The 11,196-nt window shown below is 46.0% G+C and overlaps 1 long non-coding RNA gene across 1 annotated transcript; it reads right to left on the bottom strand.

The window, feature by feature from the left end:
- Nucleotides 1–8,276: 8,276 nt before the first annotated feature.
- On the bottom strand, nt 8,277–10,365 carry LOC125911729 (uncharacterized). The gene is made up of 3 exons (XR_007454430.1): nt 10,279–10,365; nt 9,215–9,371; nt 8,277–8,489 (listed from the first exon to the last, which is right to left on the bottom strand). It is a non-coding gene; the product is annotated as an uncharacterized LOC125911729 (long non-coding RNA).
- Between the last annotated feature and the right edge of the window lie 831 nt (nt 10,366–11,196).

Raw genomic sequence — 11,196 nt, 5'->3', positions numbered from 1 at the left:
GTACACATGTATCAAGTATGTATTGATCCAGACAAGGTTCTTGAAATACAGAAATTTGCAGATTGTTGTGACTGTCCTCACAAACTAGATTTTTGAGATGGGATTAACTGAGGATTAGTCATCATCAACATGCCTCATTCTCCTCTGCCTGTTTAGTACCAGAGATCATAGGAGCAAAACCTACTAGAACCAGCAGTGTCACCAACATCACCTCCCACAGGGCAGCTCTATAGTTTACCAAGCACTTTCAAGAGCCTTACTAGATTTGTGGCTTAAAACACGTATATGTGATAAGCAAAGAAAATTAACCACTCCCTCAACACAGAGGAGAAACTAAGGCTCAAAGAAGTTAAGTTACTTGTCTAAGATGATAGGGGTTTAAGCCATGGGCTTGGTTCCAACCTAGGCTGTCTGACCCAAGCTGCGTTCACTGCCACTATACTTGGTGACCTCTCCAAAGCTGTCAGATGACCTTGGATAAGTCACTGCTGCAATGGAGCCCAGCTCGTATCCTTGTCTGTAAGTCAAGGTCACTAAGGGCCTCCATTCTGTCCTTCTGTGAAATCATCAGGAGCAAATTCATGACCATGAAACTAAAGCCAAGGTGTGCTGGGCAGACTGGGGAGACTACTGAGGACTGGCACCACTCTCAGTAGGGCAGGGGACACCTGAGCTAGGCTCTAATGGGGAGCCAAGGACTGGCCAGAAGGAACAATCAATGAGCGATAAGGAGGATGACTAACAATTAGTATGAAAAGCACTTCTGACCCAATGAAAGAAAACTCGCCCCAAGTCCCAAAATCCCAAGCAGGGAAAATAAGAAGCCACAGCAGCATCCTCATGTGGTCCCAGGGTGCCAACAGGGTTAGTGTGGACCTTGGCCCTGGAAGAGATGTCAACAGTTAACCCAGCTGTGCTCACTCCTCAAACAGGATACCCACCCCACTGCATGGCACCCCTGCCTGCCTCACAACCAAACTGAGAGCCAGCACCTGCCTAGAGGTCTCAGGGTCCTCAGCACAGAGCCTAACCCTCAGCAGGTGCTCATTAAAGTTGAGGGTGCTAGCAGCTCTTGCCCAAAGTCACCCAACCAGTAGTGGCAGATCAGGATTCATACCCAGGTATGTCTCCACAGCCTCTGCCTGGAACTTCGCCACAGTCTGTCCAAGTTTTTGATGCTGGAGATTCTCAACGTGGGCCCAAGAGGTTAAACCCCAGGATCTCTGTGGTCTCTTCTGGCTGCAGGAATCTTTTTGGCTCTCTTGGGCAGAAATGAATTGCTTGTTTATGCTCAATCAAAATGAAATACCAGTTCCCCAAGATGACAACAAAACATCAACTTTTCTCCTGGTTATCCTACTGAGAAATGAGAGAGGGAAGTTTCAGATAAAATGAGGTATATCATTGTCCTCCAGAGTTTTTATATTATAATCAGTAGTCCCCAGATGGAAAATGTTTAGAACCATGTTTTAAGACCTGAGCATATAGGAACTTCCTGGATCAGGACCAGCAATCTCTTGGTTAATAATACCCAGTATTCCATTCATTTGGGAAAAACTGTCACTTAAGAGGAAATGAGCCAATTGCAGATGAGAGTAGGAAACATGTGGGAAAGTGTCAGCCTTCCTCTTTGGCCAAATGAGAGGTAAGGATTAGCTTGTCCAATATGGAGCCCTGTGGCTGGCCTCCCAGAAAACAGGTTGGCCTTTTGCAAAGCTACTTAGAAACCAGCAATCAATTCTGGTCAACAGAAGGTTTGGATCCTGGTCACTTGCTCATGGTACTTTCCCAACCATGAGTGTTTAAGTGGCAAATGCTGTCCCGAGCTTGTCACATCACACAGCTGAAATTACAAGGCTTGAGCCCAGCCCCTCATCACACCCAGGGCAGAGACTAGTGGCACCTCCCACCCCCACCTCCAATCACAACCCTGCCTGGTGCGAGAGTTCATCTGCCTTGGTTCACACTGCTATGCATTCTGTATCCTTAAAATAAAGATGCAATAGCAGAATAGGGACCAAGTGAAACATAATCAATAGGGATTCAGAGCTAGACAGAAAGGAAAGAAATTGAGTAGAGTTAACTCCAGGACCCACAACCTTGGCAGGAAAGATCCCGGCATGGTAGAACTAAACTCATTTAGTATAATTTAAAATAGAATTTTTTTATTTGGAGGAAGAGTTCAAAAGGGAAGATCACGGAACTTTCTCCACCATATTAATATTTTAGCCAGATAGAAGAGTCCAGTCCCTTCCAAGGGAGAGGGCTTCTCAACAAGGAACACACTCACACTCACACTCAGAAATACCTATGGGTCCCGTGCTGTCCCAGCCCCACAGGTCAGGGTACAGGCAGCCCGCCCTTCATTGGCTGGCAGTTCCTTCCTTCAGACTTGGCTTCTGGCCCTGCTCTCCTCCAGCTGCCACCTCCCAGGCCTTCAGGACGCCTCTCACCAGAGGGCACTCCCTCCCCGGTAAGGGAGCACCTGGGTTCTGGCTTTCTGGATAGAAGAACACCCGGGTTCCTAATAGAAGGTGAAGAGGGGACAGAGTTCTCAGGCTTCCAGGAGGCTCCGTGCAGGGCACCCAGAGTAACTGGGAGAGACCAGACTCAAACTGGGAGCAAGGCCTCACCCTGTGAATAAGCCCAGGTTCCGCCTCCCTGGGAAAGAGCATAATTGCCCAAGGCTCCCTGAGCTGCTTCCTCATCCCCAGCCTTTGGGAAGCCCAGCCAACCCAACATCTGGGAACTTCTTGGCCTTGAGTGGGTCAAACTTTGCTACCCCAAGATATGCCTTTTTGGCATATTGGTTATTCCAGGCTGGTTATTTTATAAGGAAATACACAAGAGCCATGAGAAGTTCTGAAAACCAAGAAGTTACGCTTTTGTAAGAGACACATGAATAGGGAAATCTCCACTTGTAAGGGTGTCTCCTTCAGCACTAGGATGCAGGTGTGACTGTCCAGAAGCTGCTATCACTGGAGAAAGCAATAACTTATATCTGCTTAACTTTGCCCTTGTTTGCCGTACTTTTCCTGGGAACCTCCCACAACTGAATTCCTGCCCCCAACATCTTTTGTCTTTAGTTAATGATGGTATTTAAGGTGATGGCTTTGGCCATTTCGGGGAGTTACTCAGTTTTCCTGGGGCTCTGCCATGTATATATAGGAAGTATACAATTTCTTAAGCTTTCCTTGATTCTCTATTAATCTGTCTCATGTCAATTTATTTTTTAGTCCATTTAATGAACTTTGAAAGGCAGAAGAAAACTTTTCATCCCCAACAAGACAGACCTGCTCCAGGAGTGTCAAGGTTGTGGATGGGGGCCACTGCCCCACCCTCCTTCCACCAGGGCCACCTGCAGAGGTAGGATGGAGGCAGAGGAACAGAAAGGTACATTCCAGAAGGCACAATGTGCTATCCACAATGTGGATATCCACAATGTGCTATCATCACTAGTACTTATTTTGGCCCATGCATCCACCAGCCCCACCAAGAACACCTGGTCCCTCACCCACTCCAAGCTCACTTCCCATGAGGGGAGTATCTCCGCAAGGACCTGCACGGCTCTCACCTCCCAGGGGGTGTGGGCAGCCTCCTGAGACTGCAGAAAGGACCCTTCTGAGGGAATGCCCCAAATCCAGACGGGTGGCCCTTAGTGGGACTGCAGTCTTACTCTCAGGCCTGTGGGAACTGGAAAAGCCCCCTCAAGGGGGGATCGCACAAATAAACCACTTCCAAATGCCATTCTCCCCATTTAACCGACAAGACCCAAGGCTGGAGAGAAAGGCCCCAGGAGCAGTGTGAAAGAGAGCAGGGGGCTACTTTAGCTGTAGTCTGGGATCAATACTATAGGGACCCCATCAGTTTCCCAAACTTTGCTGACTTGCTGTTTCTCCTTACCTCTGCTATATCCCCACCTTGACTAGTAATAAAGTTCTTGCAATGAGAAGCTCACCTCTGGGGCATCCAGTTCCACAGTTGAGAAGACTGGTCTCCTTCTGCAGGTGGGCCTGCAAATGAGAACGTCAGGGATGGGATTGGAATCTTGGCTGGTGAGGGAGGGATGGGAATACTAGGCAGTGGCTGCCAAGAGGAAGCAAGTAGCACCCAGGCAGCGAATACTTAGGGCTAAGGGGCCCATTCTGTATGATGGCATCAGGAGGGAGAAAGAATGTGGGCTGTCCCTCTCTGGTTCTGTGCATTTAGGACTAAAATGCTAAGTTCTGAATGACTCAGGTCCAGTTATCCTCCCCAGCCACACTCACCTCTCTTGGCCAGAGCAGCTCCTTTCCTGAATGTTCTCTCAACATAGTTGTCTCAGGGAAAAGTTCTTGTGTGACTGCATGGTGAGCTAAACTAGCCACTTTTTTTCATGTAGCACCATTTCAAGTATATTGAAAGAACAATTAACAGCCAAACCATGGATATTCATGTGTGTGTGTGTGTGTGTGTGTGTGTGTGTGTGTGTATGTATGTATATATCTCAGACATCTCAAAAATGAACAGAGTGTACCTTTTACTTCAAGGAAAACAACGAATGAAATTTGTTAGCAATAATGAAATTGGAGCTTTCAAACAAAAATTAGAGTTTTGGAAAATTTGTGTTGGCTATCATGAGTTTGACAGTCTCCCAATACTTTAAGACTTTTCTGATAAGATCAGCGATGATATTAATTTATCTGATTTATATATGTACATATTAAAGATTGAAATGTGTCAGCATTTGGAAAGTGTGGATAACTCAGTGAATCAATATTTTCCAATGACCAATATATGAACTTACAAAATGATGCCTGAATAAAGACCCATTCAAATTTCACAATAGACAATGGATTTCAATGTAACAGAATACAAAGGACTCATTGATATGGTTTCAGATTCTACATTGCAACTAACCTTAAGAAACCTCTACTTGTTGAGTTTTGGTGTCTTATCAAAGAAGAATATCCACAGTGATTTTTAAAGACTATTAATATATTCCTCCCCTTTCCAACTACTTATCTGTGTAAGGTTGGATTTTCTTCATATCTTCAACCAAAACAACACAGAAAACATATTGAATGCAGAAATGGATATGAGAATTCAGGAGTCTTCTTTTAACTCATACATTAAAGAGGCATACAAAAATGTAAAAAGTGATACCACCTATTTGCTTTAAAAAATAGTATTTTTCATTTAAAAATGTGTTAATATGGGTTTAGTTATACTAGTGTAAGTGAATCAGTATTTTGACTTTAAAATTTCTGATATTATACGTATTAATACACATAACCTACATAAACAAAAACTCTTTGGTATCTTCAATATTTTTTTTAGTGTAAAAGGGTCTTGAGAGCCAAAAGTGTAAGAATTGGGATCCAAGGAATGTCATGGGCTGACCTGTAGCTGGTAGGCCACAAGGGGGCAGCATGCTGTGCAGTAATTCCAAACGGGCCTCCCCACATCCCTGTCCACTGCACCTCCCACTTCTTTTCTTTCTTTTTCTGCACTCTCCTGGGAGGCACAACCTCTCAATTACAGGAAGTAATCTTCTAAGCGTGCGTTCCGTCAAAACCAAGGCAGGCACGTATAATTCTGCAAATGTTTATCAGATGTCTCAAATGCAAAGCTTATCATCCAGGACTGGGTAAATATGAGAACCCCTGCTCTCGAGGAGCTAATAATCTGGTGAGGTAGGCTGAGTCATAGGATCAGCGTCTAGGGTGATAAGGGATATGCCTAATCTCAAGGCATAATTTGCATAAACGAGCATATTTTTCCTGAAGGCAAAGCTGGAAGATACTGGACTGTATTTCCAGGGCAATACAGGTCAGCTAGGCAGTGATTCTTCCAGTAAGAGACCCTTGGGTTCTCTGATTCAGAAGAGTACTTGACCTGATCAGGCAACAAGTCCAAATAGGACTGACTGTCGCCAATTTGCAGCTGCTGCCTCAGGGTCATTTTCAGGGAGTGACCTGGGGACTGTGAATTGAAATCCTGGGCCCAAGGCCCTCCCTACCTTGCAAGCCCTCTGAACTGTCTTGCAAGCAGGTGAGCTCCAGGTGAGACCAGTAGCCTCTGAGGCTGAAGTCACACATTTCCCATTCTTGGTCGGCTTTCATCCATTTTTTGTTCACAGCAAGTCTCCCCAAGATGGGGTGCATGGGCCCCATAATGGGAAGGAACTAACCAGCTGTGCCCCCACTGCACCACCCGCAGGCCTCCAATGGAGGCTTCATGGTGCAATGACCTAGGGTTTGCTCACCATGTGGCCAGAGCAGGGCTTGTCACCAGGTAGGCACCCATGAAGGATACATTCTGCCATGGGGCTTGGGGTGGAGTATTAAGAGCTCTACTGTGGACTCTTAAGTCTTCAGTCTTAGAAGAACCCTGGAATGGGGTCAGGTGAAAAGTCTTTCAAATTGGCTGCTCTTAACAACCTTTATTCTAGCAGCTGTTTAGAACCAAGTAAAAGTTCTATAGATGTCTAGAGGGCTTCACCTGGAAAGACAATGGGTTTCCTATTCCGAACACGGCAGTGCAGCAGCCTCAGTCTGAGTGTGTTGGTGGCAAGGAGAGGAGTAAAAGGGAAAGTTGAAGAGGAGAAAGAAGCTGAGGGTAGGCAACCATGAGTAGGAGGAAGAGGGAGAGAGCAAGGGAGGGAAAGAAAGGGACAGAGAAAGGACAGAGTGAAGGGGGAGGGAAGGAGGAGAGAAAGAGGGAGGAAGGAAGGTAGAGAGGGAGACTGGTTCAATTCTAGATGCTACTGACCTCAAATGCTGAGATTCAACTATAGCACCGCAGGTCATGGGGGGCATGTAGTGGTCATGGTATAGCTGGTGTGGGGTTTGGAACCTTGGTAGCTTGGGTTTGAATTCAAATTATAACAGAGAAAGAGCTCCCTATGCAAGTGTGTGTGGTTCTGCCTTTTGGGCTTGGTGGCTTCCCCTTTCTGCTCAAGGAGCAGGAGGGTGAGGTAGTGTCATGCGCACACTAATAAGGTGCACACACAGAATTGTGTCTTTCCACAATGTCAGCTTTATTCGATCATAAAGCAAAGTTAATCACTATTATAAAGCAATTTCAGGGTTCCAAATTCAATGACATTTCACCAAGTGATTAAACTTGGCTTCTTACCCAACACAGAGAGCAGAACATAAGACAAACCATACAACAAACAAGATGACAGAAAGTGTAGAAGCCAGTCTGTGGACATGAAGTCCTCTGGCCTTGGTCCGGTCCAGGACAGTTCATGGCACTTATTGCTTATTATGTTTAAGCAGTGAAGGATCTCAGTTCTGTTTGAGGATCAATTGGGCAGAGCCTTCAGCAGTAGCTGCCTTTTTGAAGTGGTCCGACATAGAGAGGTCATGTCTGAAGAGTCTGACAGTTTGCTGTAAAAATCCTCTCCTTTTTAAAGGGATTTAATCAGTCTTGCCCCCTCCTCTGTTTCTAATTATTGTCAGTTCTGGGGTGTCAGCTGATGCTGGTCCTAGCAGTACCTCCTAGCTGCAATATCTTTAACTGCATGTGTTATTGCTTGACCCAGGCCCCTGCTTGAATGAGAGATCCCATTTTGCTCTCTACAGGTGGAATTAGGCATAGCTTTCAGGGGCCTCCCACGGCCTGGAGTCAGCAGCCACCCCAGCCCCTTCCCTTTTCTGACTTCTCATTTCTGGGCCATTCCCAGGTCGGGGAGGGGCAGAAACCCTCCCTGTAGGAGCCTCAAGGGGTCTTTTGGTCCTTCTCATTTGAGGTGGTTGCAAAGAACAAGGACTCTATTTCCCTGGCCAGGCTGTGTGTGCTCATCCAAGACCCTGGGCTGAGGTGACCCAAAATAGGCAACCTCCTGTCACTGCTCATCTCTGTCCCAAAAATCCAGGGGTGGCCTGTGGCGGTTGTTGGCTTCCACACCCAGCCCAAATATCTTTCAGAATTGAAGTTGAGCAAAAATAGTGTGGAAAGGAATAAATAAAATTATTTCTATTTGTGGAAGGCATCCTCCTATCTAGAGAAAAATCCCAAGTACTTCACAAACAAAAATACTAGAGTCAATAAACTAATTCTATAAAGTTGCAGAGGACAAGATAGACAAAAATCAGTTGTGTTTCTCTACACCAACAAAGACCAATTTGAAAAGGAAATTAAGAAAACAATTGCACTTACAATAGCACCCCAAACAATAAAAGATCTATAAATGAACTGATTCAAGGAAGCAAAGACTTTTACAGTGAAAACTATACAACATTGCTCTAAGAGATTAGAGAAAACTAAAGAAATAGCAAGACATCCTGTGTTCATGGATTAGATTTTATGGAGTGAAGGCGGCAATACTAACCAACGGGGTCTACAGATTCAAAACAAGTCCTATGAAATGTCTTTCTTCTGCATTTTCTATTGCTGTCAACCCCTTGCAGTACACTTCTCTTCAGGCATTGTGGTTTTCATCGCTTAACGTGAGATTGGGTCTTTTTCACATTTTCCATTTACCTGTTGAACATTCTGAACTGATGGAATACAATTATAAGAAACGCCTTAATGTCCTCCTCTGGTGATTCTCATACCTGTGTCAGCTTTGGGTCATTTTCAGATGATTGAACTGTCTCCTCATTAAGGGTCATTTCCCCTGTTGCTCTGCACACCTCAAAATCTTGGATGGAATGGCCAGTGGGAATGTTACCTTGTTTGGTTGCTGGATATTTTTGTGTTTTCTATAATCCTGAGCTTTGATCAAGGATGCATTTCAGTTACTTGGAAACAGTTTGATCATGTCTGGTGTTACTTTAATGATTTTTCAGTGGTCCTGAGCAGTGCTCAGCAAAGGGCTAATTAGGAGTTCCCAACACTGTGGCAAGACCTCCCTGAGTCCTCCTGCCTCGTGAGTGAGGGGGGTTACTTTTTCCAGTCTATCTGTTGGCAACAGGCTGTATTTCCAGTGCTGAGGTACAGGCTCTGTTCCCTCTAATCCTTTCACAAGATTGCTCCCTGACTTGCTGGAGTTGGCGCCCATGGAGGCACAGAGCAGGACTGTGCTGCACACTTAGGGCCCCCCAATAGCTCTTGCTAATTGACTTTCACAGCTCTGCCCTCCCCACCACATCGTCCTGTGGACTCGCAGCTCAGTGTCCTCAACTCCACATAGTACACTGGGCTCCTCTTCAGTTTCCCCTCCCTGCACCTTACTTGGAAACTCTCTCGAGGCAGCACATATGTTGTGTAGGGCTTGGCTCACCTGTGTGTGTTTCCAAGTGTCTGGAATTGCCGTCCTCTTTTGCCTGATGCCCAGTATCTTGGAAATCTGCATTTTGTATATCTTGTGTGGTTTTGTTTTGTTGTTATAGACAAAAGAGTAAATCCAGTTTCTGTGAGTCCATAATGGTGTGGTTCCCCTAAGTGAAAACCAAAGTTGGAAACCATCAATGTAAATTCTCAATAGAGACTTTTACAGAGTAAAAGCCACAGCCCCAGTGAAAACGTAAAGCCAGAAAACCCTTAAAACATATATTTACAAATCAATGCAGGGTTGTAAGGACAGTTTTTACTTGAGCCTGAGAGCAAGCACAGGGCCCACCACCTTTTGTCCCAGAGCTGATGGTGAAAACCCATCCTTTGTCCATGTGGCCAGAGTTGCCTCCTCTTTAGAGGTGTGTCAATCTCATTAAATCGTATTCTCCTGAAAGTCTTTTAAGGAAGGCCCAACACAAATGCTGTGGCCTGATGGGAAGTCTGGGTTTTGTCTTGAGTTTTCTGGGGATTGTTGTACAGGTAACAGCCAACCCCAACTAACTTCTCTTCTCCAGGAAGAGACACACAACAACCTCACCAAAGTTACACTTTCTTTCCTCCTAAAAGTGAACCCCTTTTCTTTACTGTCAAAAAGTAATTAGAAAACTACAAAAAGAAAAAAGGGGGGAAGAGCTATATATACCCAAAGACTTTATTTTTATTAAAATAAAACAGAACAAAGAAATTCAACAACTTTACAGAACCAAGTTTGATTTCCAAATCCCTACCAAAAAAAAAAAAAAAAAAGCATAAACTCAGCACACTTCTGTCACAAGACACACAACCAAGTTGCCCACCTTTAGGGAAATAACTGGCACAACCAAAACGCAATGGATAAGCCCAGCCCTGTAAAAACTACCTCCAGGGATAGTATCTGTCCTGACTGGGTAGCATAGCTTCAATTTCCTCCCACCCCCATAGCCTCACATGCCTGACACTGAACACACACGGTCACTTGCTTCCCTGCACCCCAAAACCCTCTGCACCCACTCCCATCTCAACCATCCTCACCCCACACAAGTCTTCCTCAGACAACCCAAGCAACAGCTCTGGGACTTCCACAGCCCCAGGAATTCTACCGCCCGGAACCGCCTGATTTACATAAGGTCACGCCCCATTCATGACGCAACAGGCCTCTCTTCCCCCTCCCCTCTTCCCCAGTCGCTCTCCCTACCCCTTCCCCCCAAAACCAGCGCGGGATGATTCAGCGTGGAATTGGGAAGCTCTCCATGACATTTCCAAAGCAGGGTCGTCGACTGCGCCAGGAGGAAAATGAGGCCCGACCTACGCGTGACCCACACTCTAGATGGGCCCTTGAGGGCGGAGACAAAGCCTGACCCGCAACCTCCCAGGTGCCCTCCACTCAGCCCTCCGGGGAGACCACTGCACTGAGGGGGTTCGGCGCCTGGAGCCTCCTGGGACCTAACCCTAACTCTGGCCAGGGCTCTGGCCCTAAGGGGGCCCACCATGGATATCTGAAATATCGGATGGGGGCCAGTGACCAACGGGAAAGATCTCCCCGTGGAAGCCACATTTTCGCCATGACATTTCCACCCCGGGATGGAGCTGTAGGAGGGGATCCTGAGACGTGGTTCAGCCTGACCACCCCCCCCCCCCCCCCACCGCCGCCAAACGTTTGGCTCCTTACTTCCAACCCTAAAACTGACCCGCACCCGCGCATTGGGCCAGCCAGCACCACCACCCCCAAAAATAAATATGCAAAAATGTAAAATCTCCTTACCAAAGACAAGGTTGAAACGAACTTGAATCATTTAAATACAAACTCCGTCCTGGACGTTACTCTAAATTATCTTCTACATAAAGCAAATGAGAAATTGAAAATGAATCACAAACTAAAAGTAAACGAACAAGTGAACAGAAGTAGAGGAGAAGGACCATTTTGGTGCTTACTCACTAAGCATCTCTGAC

Source organism: Panthera uncia, assembly GCF_023721935.1.
Source record: "Panthera uncia isolate 11264 chromosome C1 unlocalized genomic scaffold, Puncia_PCG_1.0 HiC_scaffold_3, whole genome shotgun sequence".
In the NCBI taxonomy this organism is placed as follows: domain Eukaryota; kingdom Metazoa; phylum Chordata; class Mammalia; order Carnivora; family Felidae; genus Panthera; species Panthera uncia.
This window is presented reverse-complemented; position numbering and strand designations above follow the sequence as displayed.